This window comes from Microtus pennsylvanicus, chromosome 3 (assembly GCF_037038515.1).
Source record: "Microtus pennsylvanicus isolate mMicPen1 chromosome 3, mMicPen1.hap1, whole genome shotgun sequence".
Taxonomy (NCBI): domain Eukaryota; kingdom Metazoa; phylum Chordata; class Mammalia; order Rodentia; family Cricetidae; genus Microtus; species Microtus pennsylvanicus.
In genome coordinates this window covers 124,182,288-124,204,127 of record NC_134581.1, presented here as the reverse complement: position 1 = coordinate 124,204,127, position 21,840 = coordinate 124,182,288, and the positions used below count along the sequence as shown (strand labels likewise).

Below are 21,840 nucleotides of genomic sequence, written 5' to 3'. Positions count from 1 at the left end.
ATGGATTTTAACTTTTAGATTTCCTATTAGCTAAGCTCAGACTGTGCTTACTCTTACTGAATACTTCCTGCCCATGGAGAACACCCTGCTACCAACCACGTGGAGTCAGATGGGCGCCAAGATCTTCAAGAAGGCGCTATCAGGTGGGCTCATCGCATCTGCATACAGGTTCTGGGTACCAAGCACAGACTAGTCTGTACTGTCCTGTCGTGGGAGAGTCACATCCCTGGTAGCTTCTCAGGGGTGGCAGCAGTGGGGCACAGGGTGGGCGTGGGACTGATGGGAGCAGGGCGGGGTACATGTGGGCGGGGTACATGTAGGGGGGCGGGGAGGAGAGCAGGCTGCGGAGGGGGTGGGGCGGGAAGGTGGGCTGGGGGCGGGGCGCTCCTGGGGGCGTGCCGGCTGCGTGGGGACAGGAGCTCTGGGCCGCTGCGACGGGCTCCAAGTTCCCTCCCCAGCTCTCCGGTGGAGCCTGCCTGAGCCCGCCCCTCTGTGCGGAGGTGCAAACGCGGCGGCGGTCAGTCCAGCCCTCCGTTGCCGCGCGGTCTAGGCCCGTTCGGCCCCTGGGGTCCACTCGGATCCGGCGGTGAGGACCCGGCGGTCCCTTCACGTCGGCCTGCAGTGCCCCGCGGGGCCCAAGCTCCTCCTCGCGGTCTCCGGAGCCTGGTGCCGGGCCTGGCCGCCTTGCAGGGGCGGGAGCGCGGCGAAGGTAAGTTGGGGCGCTGGCGGCTGGAGAGTTCGGCTCAGGGTCCTGCTCCGACCGGGCCAGGGCGTCTGGAATCCCGGCCCCGTTGTCCGCCTTGCGCCCGGCTGCGAGCCCCGGGCTGGCGGCGAGGCCGAGGCTGGGAAGGAACGCTAGCTGCTGAGAAGAGGGTGGGTGAGGAGGCGGCGGCCCCTGCCCCTCTCCATGCTGCATCCCCACGCTGGGCATCCCGTGGGCGCGCCAGTGGGCTTCTAGTTCCTGCGGGAATGCAGATCCCAGGGCTTTGAAAGTTTGTTTGCACCCTCCCCCACCTCCCCAAGCACACCACACACACCCTCCAGTCCTCCCACAGCTCGGTTGCCTCTTCTTTCTTTGAAAGCATGCAGGTTGGGAATAGATAAAATTGGTCCTGGCTCACTCGTGCCCCTGTCACCTAGCGCCACTCAGTACTTGGCGACAATGCCAGGCTGTGGGCAGCTGGGTGTCTGCGCTGCCCTCCTTTTGTTAGAGCCTGACGGTGTAAGCGGCAGTGGCCAGTCTCTGCATCCTGGCTAGTGGAGAAGGAAGAGGAGATAACTTTGCTTTATTACTTCCCAAAGTGGGAATAAAACCACCTGACGCCAGCCTTTTTTTTTTTAACCCTTTCAAGCTGCTATTCGGATTTATTGAACGCCACCCTCTCTCCAAGAAAGACCAGGCGTTCTTTCCTGCCTAAGATTCAGACAAACTCCGGGTTTCCCCACAGCCAAGTTATGTCCTGTGCAAATCTGGCGCACATCTGTGACAACAGTGCCTGGCTGGCTTGTGAGGACCGCCGAGTCTATTTTTACAGAGAAGAGTATGATAGCCGAATCAGCATTTTTTCAGTATGAATAATACGACTTCCATTTTCATTTCCTCTGTTGGTGCTAAAGAGTTATTTAGCACCCACTATGCTAAGTCATGTGACCGTACTGGGTAGTTGCTGTTGTTATTGTTTGTGTTCATTTTATGCTATTGAGACCTGCTCATTCAAATGAGGTATTTATTACGCATCGCTATTTAAAGATAAGGGTAGGCTGATGGTAACACGCCATTGATCTGCCCCATTACATTTAATCTGTAACAGTTCTTGGATCGTTCACCTTAAAATCATGAATTAAACACAGGGATGGCATTGCTTCTTGAGCCCGAAAATCTGCAAAGGCCTTAATATAGGCCGTGGAAGCAGAGCTAGGAAAATACCAGCTATATTTATTTTTGTTTTTATTTTCAGTTCATGTTCTTGGTGCTCAGAAAAAAAAAATGTTTCTTTTGTTTGTTTCCACCCCAGATCTTTTACAGCATGCTCTATTTTGAGTCTGTGATTTAATTTTAGATCAGAATTGAGATTGGGTTGTTTGTAGCAGACTGACAAGCTCCTGGCTGTGTCTCCTCAGTGTCTGGGAAGAGAGGATTTGTTACTGGTTGGGTCTCTGAGACTGAATCCAGTCACGGCCTAGTGGGTTTCATGATGAGAACTGGTTGTCTCTAAGGAGCCTCGTAGTCTGTGAAGGGCTTACATGGAAGGGAAAACCTCTGTTTTGAACCTCATCCCCAGATCACCCCTTCTCAAGGTATAGCATGGTGATTTCAATTTCTAGTTAAAATACCCACGTTGTCATAGTGTTAGTTAACCCTCTTCATTCCTATCATTAATGAAAGATGAATGTATTTGCTGTGTGACCACCTTCTCGGAGAATGTCTTGACTCTAGCTTTAAGACCTTAGGATCAAGATCTAAAGCCTAAACAGTTGAGAAAAAGAAAACTACCCACTTGCCGTTCGCAGTAACCAGAAGATGGTGCTTACAACTTGGATAGCTGATGTGTTCGTCAGCTAGCTATCAGTCCACCCTCTGGCTCCATCATTGACTTTGAAGTGGCAGTCTTTTTCATTTTTCAATGTTTTCAAGTCTTGCGGTCCTCCCAGAAGTGGCGCTGCTGTAGGTACAGCCCAGGACCAGTAGGTGGTGCTGTGGGGAGCTCTGGGAGCCCAGTCACAGCACAGGTATGCTTCAAGAAAACCAGGGATTGATTAATCTGCACCAGTGTTTGTCTCTCTGTGAGAAACCTACAATGCAGACACCGGCCTGCACCCGTCTCCTCTTCTGTTTTCAAATCTTTTGGGCATTTTCCCGGAGAATGTTTTCTCTTTGAGAGCCCTGTAATGTTCTGGATGTAAACATTGCTTATGAAAATCATTTCTGTACTCTGCCCTTTTGTCTCTCCACCTTAAACTTAGGTGGAATCACCTAAGCCAAGAGCCTCTCCAGCTCCCCTCGACTTTTTGTTTTTCTGATATGCACCTTCAACAGAGAAAAATAAATGGCGAGGTGCCTATTAACAGTTTGAATTAATCCAGGGAAGCCTGTCTTAGGGTCTGTGCCCCCCCCCCCGCACGCTCTTTTTTTCTTTTTATTGTTATTGCTTATCTTTTTTTTTTTTTGGATCCTGGCATGTTGTAATGAGAGTTGATGTCAAGGTGATGACTGAATTTATTCTGTCCTGCTGGGTTCCAGGCTGTGTGAGCACCCAGGCTAGGAAGTAGTAAGTGCTCACAGGAGAGGGTTCTCTGGCCCCTCATTGGTTATCTCTGAAGGCCAGTTCCACGAGCAGCTTATCTCTCGACTTTCTCCTACTCCTCTAACAGCCAATAGCTTTCCTGTCATCTGCTTTCTGTGAGCGAATCGCATGCCTCATCCGACTCATAGCTAATAAACAGCGAGATGTATTTAAGTACCAGAGCCCAGGGAGCTAAAGCCTTTGCTCCCCTTTGGCGGCTGGAGCTGCCTGCTCCTTTCTCCCCGGCTTTGGTATCAAGAAATCTCATCACTCAGTGATGGGGTCTGGGTTTTCTGGTTAGTGCTTGGTCATCAAACAGTCCAAAACTAGGAGAAATTCAGCTTTTTTTTTCTCTTTAGCCCCAGAGGAATGTCATAATGCATGACAAAGGTGACCTGCTTTAGGAGGTGAGGATGCAGCTGAGTGTCTTTGAATTAGATAAAAGGCTAATAAAGATGGCTGAGCCATTGGGTCTGTTTGGGGTGTCTGCTCATGATAGCCCCCGCTCTCCATTTAGCCTTATGACGTCCCCTCCCTCCGTGAGCTTGTTTATGAGGATCGCTTTCATCTGCTAGATAGGACGGTGAAGGTCGAAGCAAATCTCTGCTCTGTTTTACAGTCCCTGCATATTTTGTTCGACAGTTGAGGCAGACTAACTTAATGGTTTTTTTTGTTTGTTTGTTTTTGTTTTTGATGGTTGGTGTTTCTGAGTCGACCACCCTACAGGAACACAAATAGTAATATAAACAAGCAGTACTCAGGGACTCTTGAAAAGAGCGGGTGACCCAGTGTTGGCCTGCTGTCCCCAAAACTTGAATGCAGCTGTGACTCTGGGCCATGAAAGGTCTCACATGGGATGATGGACATGGAGAAACTGAACGATAGCTGTGGGAATGTATCTTCTCATCGTCCATACCGATACGAGCCAACCTTTTCTCCTCTGCCAACGTCCTTTCTCATCTTGTTTGTAGACGACTTGGGCAGGTTTCTTAATGAAGCTCTTGCGATATGAAATTAATAAATATACACAACCCATCTGCCTCTTTTGACATCTTTGGCTTCTTCCTGTGCATGAGAAGGGACTATGGAGGACCTTAATCTTTTTCACGTGATGCAGTTTCTCTCATGAGTAGACATATCTCCTGTGTATAAGACATATCTCTTTTGAGCTTTGACCTCCCTCCCCTCGTCTCGTGAGGGGGCTACATAAGGACTTATACTTATGAGCCTTGATTACCCCGCCCCCTCCTTTTAAAGCTTAGTAGCCAAACAAATTGCTTCCTTTTTTCTCCCTCCCAGCATTGTCGGGGGTGGGGGGGGCACAATAACACAATTTTCAGTTGCTGCTAGAGTGAGAATTTTAAAATTGTAAACGTTTTGGATACAGACTCAAAGAACACCTCAGCTGCAGGAAACTGTCATTTAGCAGACTGGTTTCTGGAAGAGTCGTAAGAATTCTATGGTGGGGTTTGTGCACCAGGCCAAGATCAGTGTGGTTTGAAATTGTCCAGTTCCAGATAAGGACTTTGAAAACACAATCCTAAGCCATCGGGATTTTCGGGTGTTTGTGTTGTAACGAAAAGAAGGTTTGTTTTTTTTTTCCCTCCTCCTGACATTACATGGTTTTTTCATCTTTTTAGATGTCTTCTTAAAGAAGAATCATGGGTAGTACTTCAAAATAACCCTTCTTGCCAATGGTGCTTTGGTTCCATAAACTTAGTAATAAAAAAGAAATAATTATACAAAAGAATATAGTTAATATTTTCTCTTATTATGGTTACTATATTAAAAATTATTTACAGAGATTTATTGTGTGCCAGGAATTTTTTTTTATAAACACTAGCCAGGAAAGACGTAGTTAGTCCCTGCCTGTTCCTGGCTTGTATTATGAATTGCTTTTCCTTTAACTCTGAGTCCTGTAGCTATGATTCAGTATCTGACAAAGGCAATTTAGAGGAGAAAGATTTATTTGGCTCAGAATTCCAGGGAAGTCGGAGAGGCACAGCCTGAGGCAGCCGGTCACATTGCAACTACAGCTGGGAAGCAGGAGGTGGGAGCTTCTGCTTCTCTGGCTTTCTCCATCAAAGCAGTCAGGAATGGGAAGCCCGGGGAATGGTGCTGCCCTCATGTGCGGTTGGTCTCCCCGCCTCATCTGACTGTAGATCAAGTGCCTACTTCACAGTCACGCTCAGAAGCCAACCTATCCTCAACAAGCCCTGTTGGTGTGATTGAAGCGCTTTGCCTTGGCTATTCCAGACCCTGTCAATCAAAACTAACCTCCGGAGGCTTTAGAAGGCAAACTGAGGAGACAGACAATAAATTAAATCAGTGGCGTTTCAAAGCTGTGACCCTGCAATGCTATTCCTCAGGTTGTGGTGACCCCCAATCCTAAAACTATTTTCATTGCTGCTTCATAATTGTAATGTTGCTACTTCTACGAATTGTACTGTAAGTGTCTGATATGTAGGATATCTGCTATGTGACCCTGAAAGAGGTCTCGGTCTGTGGGTTGAGAACCACTGAGTTAAGTGAATATACAAAAACCCAACTTAAAGGAATAACAAGTATGGCTGGGAATGGTGAGGGCTTATCACCTGGGCTGTGTGGCTTTCGAGAGTCTCATTGAGAACTCTAGTGAGTGTGATCATTAAAAGTAAATCAACAAGGCAACATTTGAAGGATGCTTGATCATAGGGATGGCTTATGCAAAGGCCCTGTGATAGCCAGAACTCCTTCTACCCTTGTAATAAGAAACAAAGGAATCAGGTCACCTGGTGGCCTTGTAGACCACAGTCTCTCTCTGTCTCTCTGTCTGTGTGTGTGTGTGTGTGTGTGTGCTCACATGTGTGCGTTCCATTTACTCTGTATGTAAGGAACTGGTGGATTGATCCTGAGGGGACCTGGCTTTAATGTCCCCATTTGGAAACTCAGTTGTGGGGAAGGGGACACACAGTGGTGGAAGCATCAAGCCATTACTAAGGAATTGGGGTGGGGTGCCTGGTGTCGTGGACTTCTCCTCCTCACCTGACATACCTCTGACTTTGAGACAGAATGTCCCTTTCCATGGCTGCCGCTGGGATAGAACTATTGTGTCACATGGACTGGAACACGACACGAGTTGTGATGAGGGTCCTGATTTCAGGTCACGAGACAGGAAAGCATGTATGCATTGCAATCAGAGACATGCAGCCTGTTCTGCAGATTGAACTGTGGGGACTTGCTGGCCTGTACTTACAGTGTGTCGCTGACTGAAGTGAACGAAGCCCTGTGTTTGGGAGGTCAACGAGCAAGGTCAGGCCTTGAGGAAGCACCTGCCTGCCACTCAGAAACTGCCGCAAAAAACGACACTGGGCTTGAAGACTGCAGTGCGCTTCCCATACACATGAGAGATGCGCATGGCATTTAAGTCGAGATGGTTGCTATCACGGAGACCAGGAATCTGGCAATGCCAGATTTGCCGTGTTTCAGGGAGTTTCTCACTCTCTGTGTGTCTGGGTTCTAGGCAGTGCCTGTGACTGGCCCTGAGTAGAGACAGACCCGGAAGATTCACACTGTTGCTGTTAAGTCACCGGGCAGGCTGAGGCCCTGGCAATCCCAGGTCAGAAGTGTAAAGTGTACTTGTAGCCAGCAAACAGCAAGTAGGTTCCTTGAGAAGAGGGAGAGTCTCCCAGTCCAGTCAGTGTTAGGTACAGCTGGCTCTGGGAAGTCCAGCTAGTCCCCCGAGCCTGCAAGACCTCTGTTCCTTGTCTTTACCATGGGGATGACTGCCCTACCTACTTCCAAAACCATTGTGGAAGTTAGATGAGAAGCTTACCGAGTTCAGAACTCCTGTCTTTCTCTCTTATGGATTCCGTGCCTTAGTCCTTCCCAGTCATATGATCTCATCATATGGGCCACAGGACAGAACTTACAGTATTCTGTTGGCCATGATTGCCATAGTTGGGGTAGCAGCCCCATCTCAGCTGCTTTGGTGGATTTCACAGATTCCTCTTCTCCCTAACCCAGACTTCACATGCATTTTGTTGGTGTGTTGAGTGAGCCTTGGCCAGAGCTGCTCACCTTTGAGCTGCAGGTTGTGAAGGGCCTGGTACTGTGGTTGGCCAAATAGTGCCTGCTGCACTGCCCTGCTGCTGGCAAGGAGGCCCTCATCCTCTGGGATCCTGGTAACACAGCCCAAAAGCTCAATGTCAAGTGGTGATCTCTGTCACAGCTGCGAAGTGACTGACTTCTCAGATGAGGTATGCATACATGTTCTTCACAGTCTGGGAACAGAGAGGCTGGAGGGAAGAAGAGGTTGTGCTTAGGAGCAAGGGCCTTTTGGGGGGCAGCAAATTTGACATGGCTTATAAGAAACTAAGGATTGTTTGTTCTCTGAGCTGAATGTTGCCACAGGTCACCTGAGGCCGGTGTTTCTGCTTACAGATACCCAATTGTTAGATAATAAAATCCCAGGAGGGGGATGGTGAAGATCTCTTCCAGAGGATCTAAGCTGGGCTCCGAGCACACATGTCAGGGGACCTGTAACTCCAACTCCAGGAAATGTGACGGCCTCTTCTGGCCTCCAGGGGCACGCATACACATATACAACTACCCATAAATAACAGTAATAAAAAGGTTGAAAAGCAGCAGGAGTCAAGGTGGGGGGAAGTGTCACCTGTGTGAAAGTGGCCTGCCCAAGGCAGTGGAGCATTCCTGTCAGCTGCTACTCCGGACTGGGGTTTTCTTCCCCAGTTCCTGCTTTCTAGTTTCCTATCACTTTTAGGGACTGTCTCTCATTGCTGTTACCAGCTGGTGCTTTGTTTGAAATGCTCTCATAGCTTTGAAAAGGAAATATTTCTTTTAGAAATAACGACGTTTGTGTCATCTTTAACCCTTTAGTCTTTCGAAGGGTTTACCGGTTGCTTGTTGCATACTTTCTTCTAATGGGAAGTTTGGTGAGTAAAACACAAAGTTCAGACCCCCGTGCAGACACCCCATAATCACGGATGTGCATACATGTACACACTGAGTCACCACACACATGCAGCCACATTCATCACCTTTCTCTCCGTGCCTTACCAAGGGCCACCATTCCCATTCTTGTTAGAAACAGCTTGAGTTGGAGACACATGCTTAGTCTGCAGAGGCCCCTGGTGCTTCCCGCACACAGCACTGCAAAACAATGAATAATAAACTTCGGAAGCCGGGCACATGGTAAGTGGGGACTAGTGGCAGATGATGAGTGTGTATGTGTATGTGTGTGTGTGTGTGTGTGTGTGTATTTTCATTGGTAAAGAAACACTGTTGAACTGGGAGGCTCTTTGTAGATTTGCTTGTGCTTTTGTGCATTTAAAAACCCTTTTAACCTCTCACTACCCTGTGTTCTTTCAAATGATCAATAATTGAAACGCTGTGTTTCTGTTGGGTTTTTTGTTTATTTGTTTTTTGTTTTTGTTTTTTTGAGACAGGGTTTCTCTGTCGCTTTGGAGCCTGTCCTGGAACTGGCTCTTGTTGACCAGGCTGGCCTCGAACTCACAGAGATCCAACCTACCTTTGACTCCCAGTGCTGGGATTAATGGCCTGTGTCATCACCTCCTGGTGGGACTTTGTTCTTGTGTGGTGGCCATGGGTGACTGGCTGTTGATGCCCTGCAGTGCCTGGGGCTCCACTATGGCTGCATGCCTGGCTGTGGGACCCAGCCGAACCATTATGTGTGGCTGTTGTTCCTTTTGCAAATTACAGCACCCGATCTCGTCTGATCTCAGAAGCTAAGCAGGGTCGAGCCTGGTTAGTACTTGGATGGGAGACCGCCTGGGAATACCGGGTGCTGTAATTTGCAAAAGGAACAACAGTGGCCAAGGTGGCTTTCAGGTTTCAGGGAACCGGCTGACTGTACAGAAACTTAGTTCTTTGATTTATTAAAGATTTTATTAATTTATTTTTATAGCTCGTAGTAGGGGAGAATATTATCACTATAAAATATATATTTTGCAGGTACTTGAAATATTCTTAAATAGTACCAAGAAAGATTTGTGGGCTATTGGAATTGCTTGAATTTAAAAAAAACAACAAAACTAAATAAACAAATAAAAACACCCATTTCTTTAGAGGTGGTGAGAGTCCACTCCTGCCAGATTGGGGGCGAGGGAGGAAAGAAGAGAGAGGTATGTGTGTTGGGGGGAGAGATTGCTCTGTGTTCAATGTGAGCATCCATGCTTCATTTTTTCTCTTTTTCTTTTCTTTTTTTCCCCCCAGCAGAACTGGCTCTGCCTTCCCATCAGTGTGATGTGTTTCAGCTCACGTGACTTTTCCTGCCTTGCTTATCTGCTTTCTCCTGCAGTTGCTCTCCTTTCAACATTCTCTAGCACTGGACTGGGCTGTTTTCCTTGCTAATCCCCAACCGCTCTTTCCCCTGAGGGTTTTCTGGAGCCATTTCTCCACATGAAGCCTTCTGATTCTTAGGTACTGAGAGTCGGCGATAAAGAAACCACATCACAGGAACTTTTAATTAACGCACCACACAGGAACAAATCGTTGTGGGTTGTGTGTCTGAAATACTTAGGTATCTTCGCCTTACTTCCAGTTTCGCATTTTAACTACCTGACAGCCTTAATGCCCGGCTTTACAGGACAGCAGAGCCAGTGGCGAATACAATATGAGGAAGAAGCTCCTGAGACTAGGGAGGCTGACATGTCCCACAGGCTGCTGTCTACACACCGGGGAAACAAGGGCCACCAGAAGTGTGGGTACCAGACCAAGGTCAGGCTAACAGATGGCTCAGCTCCAGCAGCCAGGCAGAGAGTGAACTGGGGAAGAATGTGAGTGAGTTCAATCTTCTTGCACCCTATTGTTCTGTGTGGTCGGCCAACTGCTGTACCTAAGTCCCCCAGTTCAGTGATACCCTCTTCTGAAAACACTAATGCAGAGCTGAAGTTTCTGGGTACCCTGAGGGTCATTCCGATCGCCTTCTAACCATTGCTCTCGAGTACCTCCGGTGTGATCAGTGTGCCTCACTAATTAGGTGAATGTTTTAAAATCATCCTGGGAAGATGTAGTTTTCCCAGTCTGTTAAAATGGGCCAACTAGGTCCCCTAAGTCTCGGTCCTCTGGAGACCTTCTGGGCTGTCGTGCTGCAGCTCTTCCTTTCCTCCAGCACATCTGCTGTGAACTCAGCTGATGGCTGCATCTTAGAGCTGCTCTCTGCTGATGGCTGCATCTTAGAGCTGCTCTCATCCGATGGCTGCATCTTAGAGCTGCTCTCTGCTGATGGCTGCATCTTAGAGCTGCTCTCTGCTGATGGCTGCATCTTAGAGCTGCTCTCATCTGATGGCTGCATCTTAGAGCTGCTCTCCGCTGATGGCTGCATCTTAGAGCTGCTCTCTGCTGATGGCTGCATCTTAGAGCTGCTCTCCGCTGATGGCTGCATCTTAGAGCTGCTCTCTGCTGATGGCTGCATCTTAGAGCTGCTCTCTGCTGATGGCTGCATCTTAGAGCTGCTCTCCGCTGATGGCTGCATCTTAGAGCTGCTCTCCGCTGAGGGCTGCATCTTAGAGCTGCTCTCTGCTGATGGCTGCATCTTAGAGCTGCTCTCTGCTGATGGCTGCATCTTAGAGCTGCTCTCTGCTGATGGCTGCATCTTAGAGCTGCTCTCTGCTGATGGCTGCATCTTAGAGCTGCTCTCCGCTGAGGGCTGCATCTTAGAGCTGCTCTCCGCTGATGGCTGCATCTTAGAGCTGCTCTCATCTGATGGCTGCATCTTAGAGCTGCTCTCCGCTGATGGCTGCATCTTAGAGCTGCTCTCCGCTGATGGCTGCATCTTAGAGCTGCTCTCCGCTGATGGCTGCATCTTAGAGCTGCTCTCTGCTGATGGCTGCATCTTAGAGCTGCTCTCCGCTGATGGCTGCATCTTAGAGCTGCTCTCCGCTGATGGCTGCATCTTAGAGCTGCTCTCTGCTGATGGCTGCATCTTAGAGCTGCTCTCCGCTGATGGCTGCATCTTAGAGCTGCTCTCCGCTGATGGCTGCATCTTAGAGCTGCTCTCCGCTGATGGCTGCATCTTAGAGCTGCTCTCCGCTGATGGCTGCATCTTAGAGCTGCTCTCTGCTGATGGCTGCATCTTAGAGCTGCTCTCATCTGATGGCAGCATCTTAGAGCTGCTCTCATCCGATGGCTGCATCTTAGAGCTGCTCTCATCCAATGGCTGCATCTTAGAGCTGCTCTCATCTGATGGCAGCATCTTAGAGCTGCTCTCCGCTGAGGGCTGCATCTTAGAGCTGCTCTCTGCTGATGGCTGCATCTTAGAGCTGCTCTCCGCTGATGGCTGCATCTTAGAGCTGCTCTCTGCTGATGGCTGCATCTTAGAGCTGCTCTCATCCGATGGCTGCATCTTAGAGCTGCTCTCATTTGATGGCTGCATCTTAGAGCTGCTCTCTGCTGATGGCTGCATCTTAGAGCTGCTCTCATTTGATGGCTGCATCTTAGAGCTGCTCTCATCCAATGGCTGCATCTTAGAGCTGCTCTCCGCTGATGGCTGCATCTTAGAGCTGCTCTCCGCTGATGGCTGCATCTTAGAGCTGCTCTCTGCTGATGGCTGCATCTTAGAGCTGCTCTCTGCTGATGGCTGCATCTTAGAGCTGCTCTCATCCGATGGCTGCATCTTAGAGCTGCTCTCTGCTGATGGCTGCATCTTAGAGCTGCTCTCCGCTGATGGCTGCATCTTAGAGCTGCTCTCATCCGATGGCTGCATCTTAGAGCTGCTCTCTGCTGATGGCTGCATCTTAGAGCTGCTCTCTGCTGATGGCTGCATCTTAGAGCTGCTCTCTGCTGATGGCTGCATCTTAGAGCTGCTCTCTGCTGATGGCTGCATCTTAGAGCTGCTCTCATCTGATGGCTGCATCTTAGAGCTGCTCTCTGCTGATGGCTGCATCTTAGAGCTGCTCTCTGCTGATGGCTGCATCTTAGAGCTGCTCTCTGCTGATGGCTGCATCTTAGAGCTGCTCTCTGCTGATGGCTGCATCTTACAGAGTTTCTCTGGTTTTGTGTATCTCTTCTGTGAAACAGAAGTTTATCAAGGTGCACATGTTTTTGTCTGGTATAGATTGTCTGGCAAAGGAAAATGATCATGTGTTAATCATAATGATGTATTGATGATCATGAACCAGGTGTCCGTCCAGTTCATGGTTAATGTCTGGTATCCTGGTATTGCTACCAGCAAGTTTCAGGTATAAAAACAGTTTTTCATAATTATTCTTTATGTATCATTTTCATTCTTCTTTGTTTTTGAAATTTAAAACAGGGAGGGAAGTGTTTTAAAGCTTGTACATATATACTACCTGGTTTCAACATCAATTAGGTTTGATCTAATAGCGGGAAACATTTTTACTCTAACCTGGGAGGTTCCACAAAGGAAGAAGGTGCTTCAGTTTTTTTTTTTCAGTAACTAAATTAAAAGCATTCGATTGTTTATGGCTGATTTATTCTTCCTTAAGTCCATCTAAAAAAAGTCTTAAAATATACAAAAATGAGGCAGACCTTTAAAATTGTGTTATGTTCCTGGCTCTGTTTTTAACACAGTGCATCATGTTATAGGTGATGCACTTGATATATTTTTGCTTTTAATCCCCAAGTGCTAGGATTGGGGTGCTCTGGGGTGTGATTAGGTTAGGAGGGAAAAGGACTCCACAGATGGCATTAGCGACATCGTAAAAGAGCCAGAGAGCTATCCCATATCTTCCTGATCTTGAGGACACAGTGATAAGCTACAATATGTGACCCAGGAAGTGGACACTTACCACAGCAAATCTGTGGGCCCCTTGGCCTTGTGCTTCTTATCTACAGACCGTGAGAAGTTTCTGTGTGGAAGCCACTATGTCTAGGGTATTTTATGAAATGCCACCTGCTATAGTAGCAGCAGAGGTGGTTTAAGGTCCCCCCCCAAAAAAAAGTACGCCACATGGAATATTGTGTCAGAATGCATGTTTCCCCTGCGTTTGGACCTGTGAAACAGCAGAAAGCTCATGAGAGACTTCGTTCTGCATACAAGAGCGATGTTCCTGCAGCCTCCTGCAGCCTCCAGCAGCTAACACGTCACAGTGCTTTGTGCTCAGAGGTTTCAGTGGCTCAGCTGATTCTCCGTGGAAACCTGGGAAACCTCATGTCTGGCTTTTGTCGACCTGAAACAACCCTCGATAACACCTGGGAAGAAGAGATCTCATTTGAGGAATTGCCTCCATTAGGTTGGCCTATGAAGATGTCTGTGGGACATGATCTTGACTACTGAGTAATACAGGAGGCCACACCCCACTATAGGTGGTGCGCCACCCCTGGGCAGGTGGTCCTGGGCTGTGCTGGAAACCTGCCTGAGCAAGCCTGGAGCACTGCTCCCCATCAGTCCCTGTTTCAGGTCTTGCTTTAGCTTCACTTGAGGGTGAATTGTAACTTGTAAGCCTTTTGTTCCCCAGGTTGCTTTTGATGATAGTGTTTATCGCAGCAACAAAAAAAACCCAAGACGCTTTCCCTAGAAAGGGTGAGTTCTTTCCCATGACTGAGTCAGCTTCCCAACGGGCATGCCTCTGTGAGCCGGGGCCTGCACTGTGCAGGCTGAGGACTGGTCAGACTCAGGTGGTTCTCGTCATGCTTGGCAGCTTACTGGAAACTGAGAACCCTTTGGATCCTTCAGCCATGCCCCCTCTCAATGCCCCAACCCCGACATTTCTGCCCTGCCCAGGTCTTGCTGCATTCTTGGGGTACCTCTATCTTAGTTTCTACCTTGGAAATCTTTCCTTTTCTCATCTCCTTGCCTCTGATATACTCACTTCTGCGTCAGCTGAGAGATCAGCTGGTCACATTTCCAGGCTGCTCAAAGCTCTGACTGTTGTGCTTAAAAGAAAGTATCATAGGCTTTTCTGGGTCTTCCCTGGCATGGCCACAGCATCTGCAATCCTCTTTGTTACCATCTCAAGCTCCACCCCTGTTCTTTCATTAGCCTGAAGTTCTTTTTGTGTATTTTCTGGTTTGTGCTCCCTGGTCATTCTAAAAGCCTTCTGTTATGATGTCTTCTCTTGAATTTTCTTCAGCCCTGTGCATTCTGAATAAAAAGAACAAAGGAAGCAGTCATAGCTTCATGATGCCTGAGTGATCTGGATGCAGAGATGTGAAGTCCACTTCTTCCCGGCAATAAACAGAGAATGTCGGTTGTAATGGAGCCGGTTGAGTCTGCTGGCCATCTGGTTCAGACTTAAGTCTGTGCTGTGGTGTATGTGGTCCTTATCTATAGGTCAGGGTGAGTCATCAGTCCCTCACATGCTGATGGAGTTCACAGTGGCAATGAGGAACTGCATCTTGAGGGATTTTGGAGCATGGGAGGTGTGTTGTAATCGTGCACATGCTGAAGGAGTTCGCAGTGGCAATGAGGAACGGCATCCTGAAAGATTTGAGAACACGGGAGGTGTCTGGCATCGGAGGTGAATGCCTTGGTCTTTTCGGGAAGCACTGGCAACCCCCACTTGTGCTGGCTGCTGTGGGGAGGACCACTGGCTGCTATGGTGGACCACTGGCTGCTGTGGGGGACCACTGGCCGCTGTGGGGGACCACTGGCCGCTGTGGGGGACCACTGGCCGCTTGCTCACCTGGCATTGAAAATGGAGCCATCCTGAACTGAGACGTTCTGCCATTGTAAAACTGTACTCGGGTTTGAAGATTTAATTTGAAAAGGGAATACAAAATAGTAACCCTATCACTTTTTATACTAAATACTGGCTGGAATGATATTTTTTTCTAGATTTATTAGGCTAAAGTCGGAATACTGCCCATTACTTATTTCCATTTTCCTTTTTTCTTATGGCTGTAGGAGAAAACGGAAGGCAGGGTGTGCTTCATGGCTGTGGCTGCTATTTCCCCTGAGTACTGCCATGCAAGACTCTGCAATTCCTTGACTCCATGTTCTTGGCAACGCTCTGCTAAGCAGATGGCCGTGTACTCACAGAAGGCAAAGTAGTAGTAACTGAAAGCCAGAACGGGCTCCCTAAGCACAAATCGCATGACGCTTGCTTCATGCCTCTTGTCTTTCATGAGGTTCCTGGCCTAGAAGATGAGAAGGCCTTGATAGGTTTGCATTTGAGTTTCTATAGTTCACTGGGTTTTCTTGGAGTTGTGGTCACACATTCAACGTTTCCTGATCCCCTCCAAAATCCAAATATATTGAAAACTGAACATTTTAGAAGTCTGTCCTTTCAAACAGTTTGGGATTTTGAAGCGTTCTACACCGAGATGCTTCTCGGTCAAGTTGTGCAAGTATTCCAAAATCTGAAAACGAAGATATCACTTCCCAACATCTGAAGTACTTCTAGGTATTGTGAAAGCTAGGTCCCAAGAGTTTCCAGTCACAGGTACTCAGCTGGTCCTATGCTGATAACACAGGCATTGGTGCAGAGATAAGACAGTCTTTAGGTTGTTTGGGAGAGGTCATGTGCCGGGGGTGGTGTCGTCCCTTTTCTGGTGTCTGAGGGCTCATGCACTTGAGTTTGGTGTGATGGAGTAGCTCTCACAGGCCCTGACTTTGGGTCTACCTGGACTGTCCCCTCCCTACTTACCCCAACCTGTCTGGTGAAGGTGCTCACATTGGTGTCTCCACAGGACCCACCTTCCTAGAGGCTGTATTTAGGATGAAACTAGTCCACTGGCCCTGGGTATGAGGCTGGCTGAGCTACACTTGCAGCAGAGATTTCTTTCCTTCAAATGCTTGTCGTTGTGGTATCTTCACCCTGTGTAGGTGAAGAGGATCATAGCAGGAAGTACCCAAACCATCGTAGTAGCACAAAAGTGTGTGTGTGTGTGTGTGTGTGTGTGTGTACGCTCGCACGCGCGCGTGCATGTTCACATGTGTGTGTTCATAGCTGTCCTCAGGCCCACGAGGGGGCTTATGGTGCAGGATGGGTGCTGGGTACTGTGTCATCTCTCCTTGGGCACTGCCCCAGCCTGGCACTTCCTAGGCTGAGTCAATAGCAGTGTGCTATCTCAGAAAGCCCATTTAGGAATTAGTGAAGTGTATGTTCTCTACATCACTGAAGCAGAATCTATGGAGGAGAATGGCGGGAAGGCAGGTTTCAGCCTAGTATGATGTCAGAGGCCTCCAGTCCAGACTGAACTGCTGTACAGGGGGCAGGGAGGGTCCATGAAAGCTTGAGATCCATGTAGTCATCTCTCTGGCCTGTAGTCCTAGGCTCATACTGCAGCATCTTGAGACCTGTTGGCTTTGCCCATTCCTTATTGTGACCGCTTTGTTTCTCACACATCTTTTCTGCCTCTCTTTGTGGGATGATTGTATCAGGCCCTGGAGGCTCTGTGCCTGTTCTGTGATAGAATTAGTGGAGGAGTCTATTCAGAGCGCTCTCGGGGGCTTGTCGTTGTGAAATAAGGTCGCTTCACCCTTTAGCACCACTGCCAACTGATAAACACTTGGAAGCAAAGCGCCGGAGGGGTGAAGCTGCTACCTTCAGTCCCAGAACAGCCCTTCCTGTTCTGTGACTGTGGCTGGACCTTGGGCCTCCTGTGGAGGGGAACTGACCGAGTGTGCATTAGGTCCTGGTGCCTGCAGGGAAGTGTTAGAGCTTTGCCGCCTGTTCTCTGGCTTGGAAGAGACCCAAGCAAAACTAGAGCTATCAGAGCCACAGTGGCAGGACAGATACCAGTGCTCTGTCCAAAGGCTGTTCGAGATCAGCTGCCTTGTGATCCAGATGATCAGCGCATCACATGATTTTGTGTAGTGACCTCCTTTTTGGAGTAGGGATGATGGGATCTCCGAGCATCCTCCCTGGCACACACTGGGAAACCTTGGGCCGGCAAGTGCTTTGCAATGTAGTTAGTGTCATCAAGCACCTACTGGACAGTCCGTCCTTGTTCCTGACTCTTGGAATTTCCCACACCTTTGCTGGTGATTCTAAACTGGTGATGAAGTCTTACTTGTGAAGAGTCAGTGCTAAAACTGGGACAACAAAGCCGGGTGGTGATGGCACTCGCCTTTGTTCCCAGAACTTGGGAGGCAGAGGCAGGTGGATTTCAGTGAGTTTGAGTCCAGCCCAGTCTACAGAGAGCCAAGACTGTTACACAGAGAAACCCTGTCTTAAAAAAAACAAACAAAAAACCCAAAAATTGGGATAGCAAGTACATTTCGTTGGAGATCTCAGGCTGGAAGGAGGGGTCATTGCCTGGATGAAAGCATTGCTGAGGACCTGTGGGATAGTAAGAGCCCCTGTCAGCACTGGAGCCCCACAATGAATGCTTTAGCCTTTCCATCAAGAGCCTCCGAAGGCAGCCCATATTCCTTAGAAGGCATGCATGCATATGTGTATGTCTGTATGCGTATGCATGTGTATAACTTTTTGAAACAGAGCCTTGCCCAGTACCTCAGGCTTGAATGAAATTGCCTATTTAGTCCAAGATGAGCTCTCAAGTTGTGATCCTCTTGCCTCCACTTCCCTGGTGCTGGGATAACAGTCTGTCTCAGCACACTGTGTACCAATGTTCCTCATCTTTAGCAGAATCAGTCTTCTTCGTAAATCATGTGATTTTGCTGAAGTCCTTTGTACTTGCCTTTAGGCTGTGTAGATTTTCACAGTTAAAATCCTGGGTCAGCTGTGACTTGCTTTTGGGGGTGTCATTTGCTGAGCATTTTAGATACCCAGAAGTAAACCAGTTATCTTCATTTTTCATCTTAAAGGAAAAATGTATCCTGTACATTATATGTAACCCAAGAAAATCAAGACATTACACTGAAACTCTAGTCTTTCTTTTTCTCAGAATTTTAATTTTTTTTAATTTTTAAGCTGATATTTTATTTTCAAAATAAAATTTTACTTTATTTTACTTTAAGATAGATGTTAAATTTACATATTGAAATTCTTTTTTATTCCAGCAAAAGTTGATTTATATACTATTGAATTAATTAAATATGTGGAAATATGTAACTCTTTCTGAACTCTGTCTCAGTTCCTTGAGTCAAAAAGCCCCCATAGATCAAATAAGAACTTTTGCAAAATTATCAGGACTTCAATTAGAAATCTAATGGGATGTGTATTCTACAGTGAAAACTAGTTTTATTTGGAAACCAATTTAACACCCAATATTGAACTATTTATTATTGCAGTATTAAACCCATTCTATTTTTATGGTTTAATTATGTAGTTGACCCCTTTAATCTGACTGTCACACTCAACAGAACCAAGCGGAGGATCTTTTTATCACTGCCAGCATTTGAGAAGGCTGACTTCTCTTCGGCGTGTGTGGCTGAGAGAAAGTAGAACGGTGCCAATGGCATTGTGATGAAGTTTAGTTATTTTTGTAGCCTGTGAAATAGATACTTTCAGGTAAAAGATTTTACTGGGAAGAAAGAAAGCTAGAAGTTGAAGTAAATCTTTGTTATCTCTTGTTGCATAGTGATGTCCAGTGTCCTCAAAGCTTAGCTGCAGAAATGGCCTCTATTCCCCTTCGCATGTCAGTGGGAACTCTGGAACTCTGCTCTGGGATTTAGACTCTTTGTTCTTTACCTGCCTTCAGTCGAGGTGTTTCTGAGGTTGCTGGCATGCTCTACAGGTGGAGTGACCCAGAAAGATGGCTAGAAAGCTGACGTACATCGTGGTGAGGAATAAGCTCAAGCCTTTCCCCCGTTCCTGGCACTGTTTGATCTTTCTGGATTATAGGTCAAATTTTTGACCACGAATGAGCCAGTAGGTGTGGCTTTCATTATGTCCCAACGTAGTTAAACTCCTTGAATTTGGCTATTCATCAAGCTTCTCCTAAGGGGATGCCTTGTACGAGGAAGAGCTCCAGAGAGCCTCTGTAGAGTTTAGAGAGGAGTCCCAGCTTAGGAAGTGCTCCAGCGAGCCTCCATAGAGTCTAGAGAGGATTCACGGCTCAGGGCATGAAGATGATGTGGTTAGGAGGGTTGGCCTGGAGACCAAATGAGAGCCCAGATCAGCTACTTACTAACACAAGATGATTGGCAGCTAAGTGAGCAGACAGAACAGATCAAATCCAAGGTCTTACATAGTGTGACACCTGGGATCTTGAGAAGTTCAGTTTTGTAGTGTTAGTCAGGGAAGAAGCAAGGAACAGAAAAAGTGGTTTTTGTGTGGTACACAGGGAATTAGAAAACCTGCAAGTTGAAGGTTCTTAGATAGAACTAATTTATAGCATTGCTACCACTAGGAACTAAAAGATAATTATTACTTACTATTTTAAATATTCTGTTGGTGATAGTAAATATATTGCTATTTGATACAGAGGAAAACTCTGAAAAGAAGTAAGATTCCATTTTGGGGTTGTTTGATGGCAAATAATCTGTAAGCACTAATCTTTTTAAACCAGGTAGTTACTGACTAACCAGCAGTACGTGTTCCTAAGACCTGTGCTGATCTGAGAGTGCAGCTTGATGGGCATGAGTGAATTCAAAGGTTAACTTTCGGAAACATTTTAAGTAAGACATAGAGTAAGTTTTGTGTTTGAGCTTGGTGTCCACACCTAAGAAGATTCCTTTTCTGTATGAAAATCTGAAATCTGAAACACTTGTGGTTTCAGTCATGTGGGTATGAGACTCCTTACCCATGTCACTATTAAGATAGTGAAGTTAACATCAATCAACTTTGAAGTATATGTTGTGGAGGCGTTAGTTTGGATAGTCTCAGTTTTCCTGCCATGTCGTTTTTCCTGACATTGATTTCTTTGGAGACCTGAGACATAATGAAGCAAACATTAAGTATCAAAAGTCAAACCAGAGTGAAACCTCCTATCTTATTTTATAGCCAGGCCATGCGGCTGAGCTAACACACTCCTTGCAGACCTTTGTTGCAAGGCACTGGCCCGTGCCAGTAAATAGCATTCTGAGGCTGGAGAGCTGTCTCTAGATCCCGGCCATGCAGGGAGGCCCTTGCTTTCGTCCACATGCTAGTCTTCCGCTAGTACTTTGCCCATCTACTCACAAGGGTTTGCTGCTGAGACGTATCTGGCCTTCTGTTTCAGTGATGATGGCTGAATGTTCCAGCACCAGAAGTGAGAAATGTCCCATGTAACACACTGCAGTGTGGCGGAACCATGGGGAAAACATAAAAGAAGCTAACTATGAGGTGACAGTATTACATGTTCCTCTTTGTACCAAGTATTAAGCGTGGTCAGTCAAGAAGGAAAATAGATGTGGTCCAGGGTGAGAAGGAAAGAATGCAGAATTGCTTGATGAGCAGAACATTTAGGTTTTTAAGAGCAAAACAGTTCTCAAAATGGATGCTGGTAATGATGTATTTCATCACCCAGTGGTATGATTAATATGGTTAAGGTGATAAACTTCATGTTATGCGTATTTTATCCAATTTAAAAAATATATAATATAAAAACATGTTTCAACAAAACCTGCCAAAGCCTTTTAAAAAAAAGTCATCCAACAGATTACATTACATTTTACTAATGCTGTACTTAATTTTGTAGGATAGCAGAACATACCAGTGTTGATATTGGCATCTTTTTTACACTTGCTTCTGAAGAAGATGAATGGATCTTAGGATCTGCGGGAAAGCCAAGAGTAGATTTTTTTGGCTTGGAATTAGTGCCACCTGCTCAGAAAAGCACTTGAGGAGGGCTCCAATTATATATGTAGCATAGAGGAGAGAGCCAAGTTGGAGGGTTGCTAGTGATTATCTCCCAAAAAGCAGAAGTATGCAGTTAAGCAGCGTTCTTAGATGATCACATCGGAGCTATCTTTCAGCGAGCTAAGACGTTGTGTGCTAAACCCTATGATAAATATATAGTAGAAACTTTTTTTTTGGAGTATCTGGATGGAACAAAGGGCCTAATTCGTGCTATACCAACGTTCTGCCACTGAGCTGTATCTCCAGTTTAAAATTGTGTGTGTGTGTGTGTGTGTGTGTGTGTGTGTGTGTGTGTGTGAGAGAGAGAGAGAGAGAGAGAGAGAGAGAGAGAGAGAGACTCTCACATGCATGAACATGCTTGCTGTCTTTTGAGACATGTCCTCTTACCTGAAGCTCACTAATTTGGCTAATGTAGCTTAGCCTGAACTATTTAAGTGAAAAAGAAAGACTTGCATTTTGTTGAAGTTACCTCTTGGAATTTGGAGATGCTTACAAAGGGTGGGAAACTGCCAGAATATAATAATAGGAAGCAGAAACTTGTTGACACAGTTTCTTGGCATTGTATCCGAGGGTGACTTAAATAACATTCTGTAATTTTTATTTTTCAAGAAACACAGTGACTAATTTAATAGCTAGTTATTTAAAAATAATACTTTAACAGTCACCCTCAAGGTAAGATCAATTCTTTCTGCCTTAGGTGGTTGGGGGTTCATTACCCCTGTGTTTTTCTTTTTTTTTTCTTTTTTTTTTTTTTTTGTTTTTCGAGACAGGGTTTCTCTGTGGCTTTGGAGCCTGTCCTGGAACTAGCTCTGTAGACCAGGCTGGATTCGAACTCACAGAGATCCGCCTGCCTCTGCCTCCCGAGTGCTGGGATTAAAGGCGTGCACCACCATCGCCCGGCTCCCTGTGTTTTTCTTTAAAGAAATATTTTCCATCAGTTAATA

General features: G+C 46.8%; 1 protein-coding gene across 2 annotated transcripts in view; it reads left to right on the top strand.

Moving 5' to 3' along the window:
• The first annotated feature begins 372 nt into the window (after window positions 1-372).
• The window catches only part of Fam110b (family with sequence similarity 110 member B), a 120,100-nt gene continuing 98,632 nt past the window's right edge, over window positions 373-21,840 (top strand). The window contains exon 1 of one of the 2 annotated variants that reach the window (XM_075967026.1): window positions 373-709. The gene's annotated coding sequence lies outside the window, so the exon portion shown is untranslated. The remainder of the gene's footprint in view (window positions 710-21,840) is intronic. The other variant, XM_075967027.1, reaches the window with a different exon arrangement.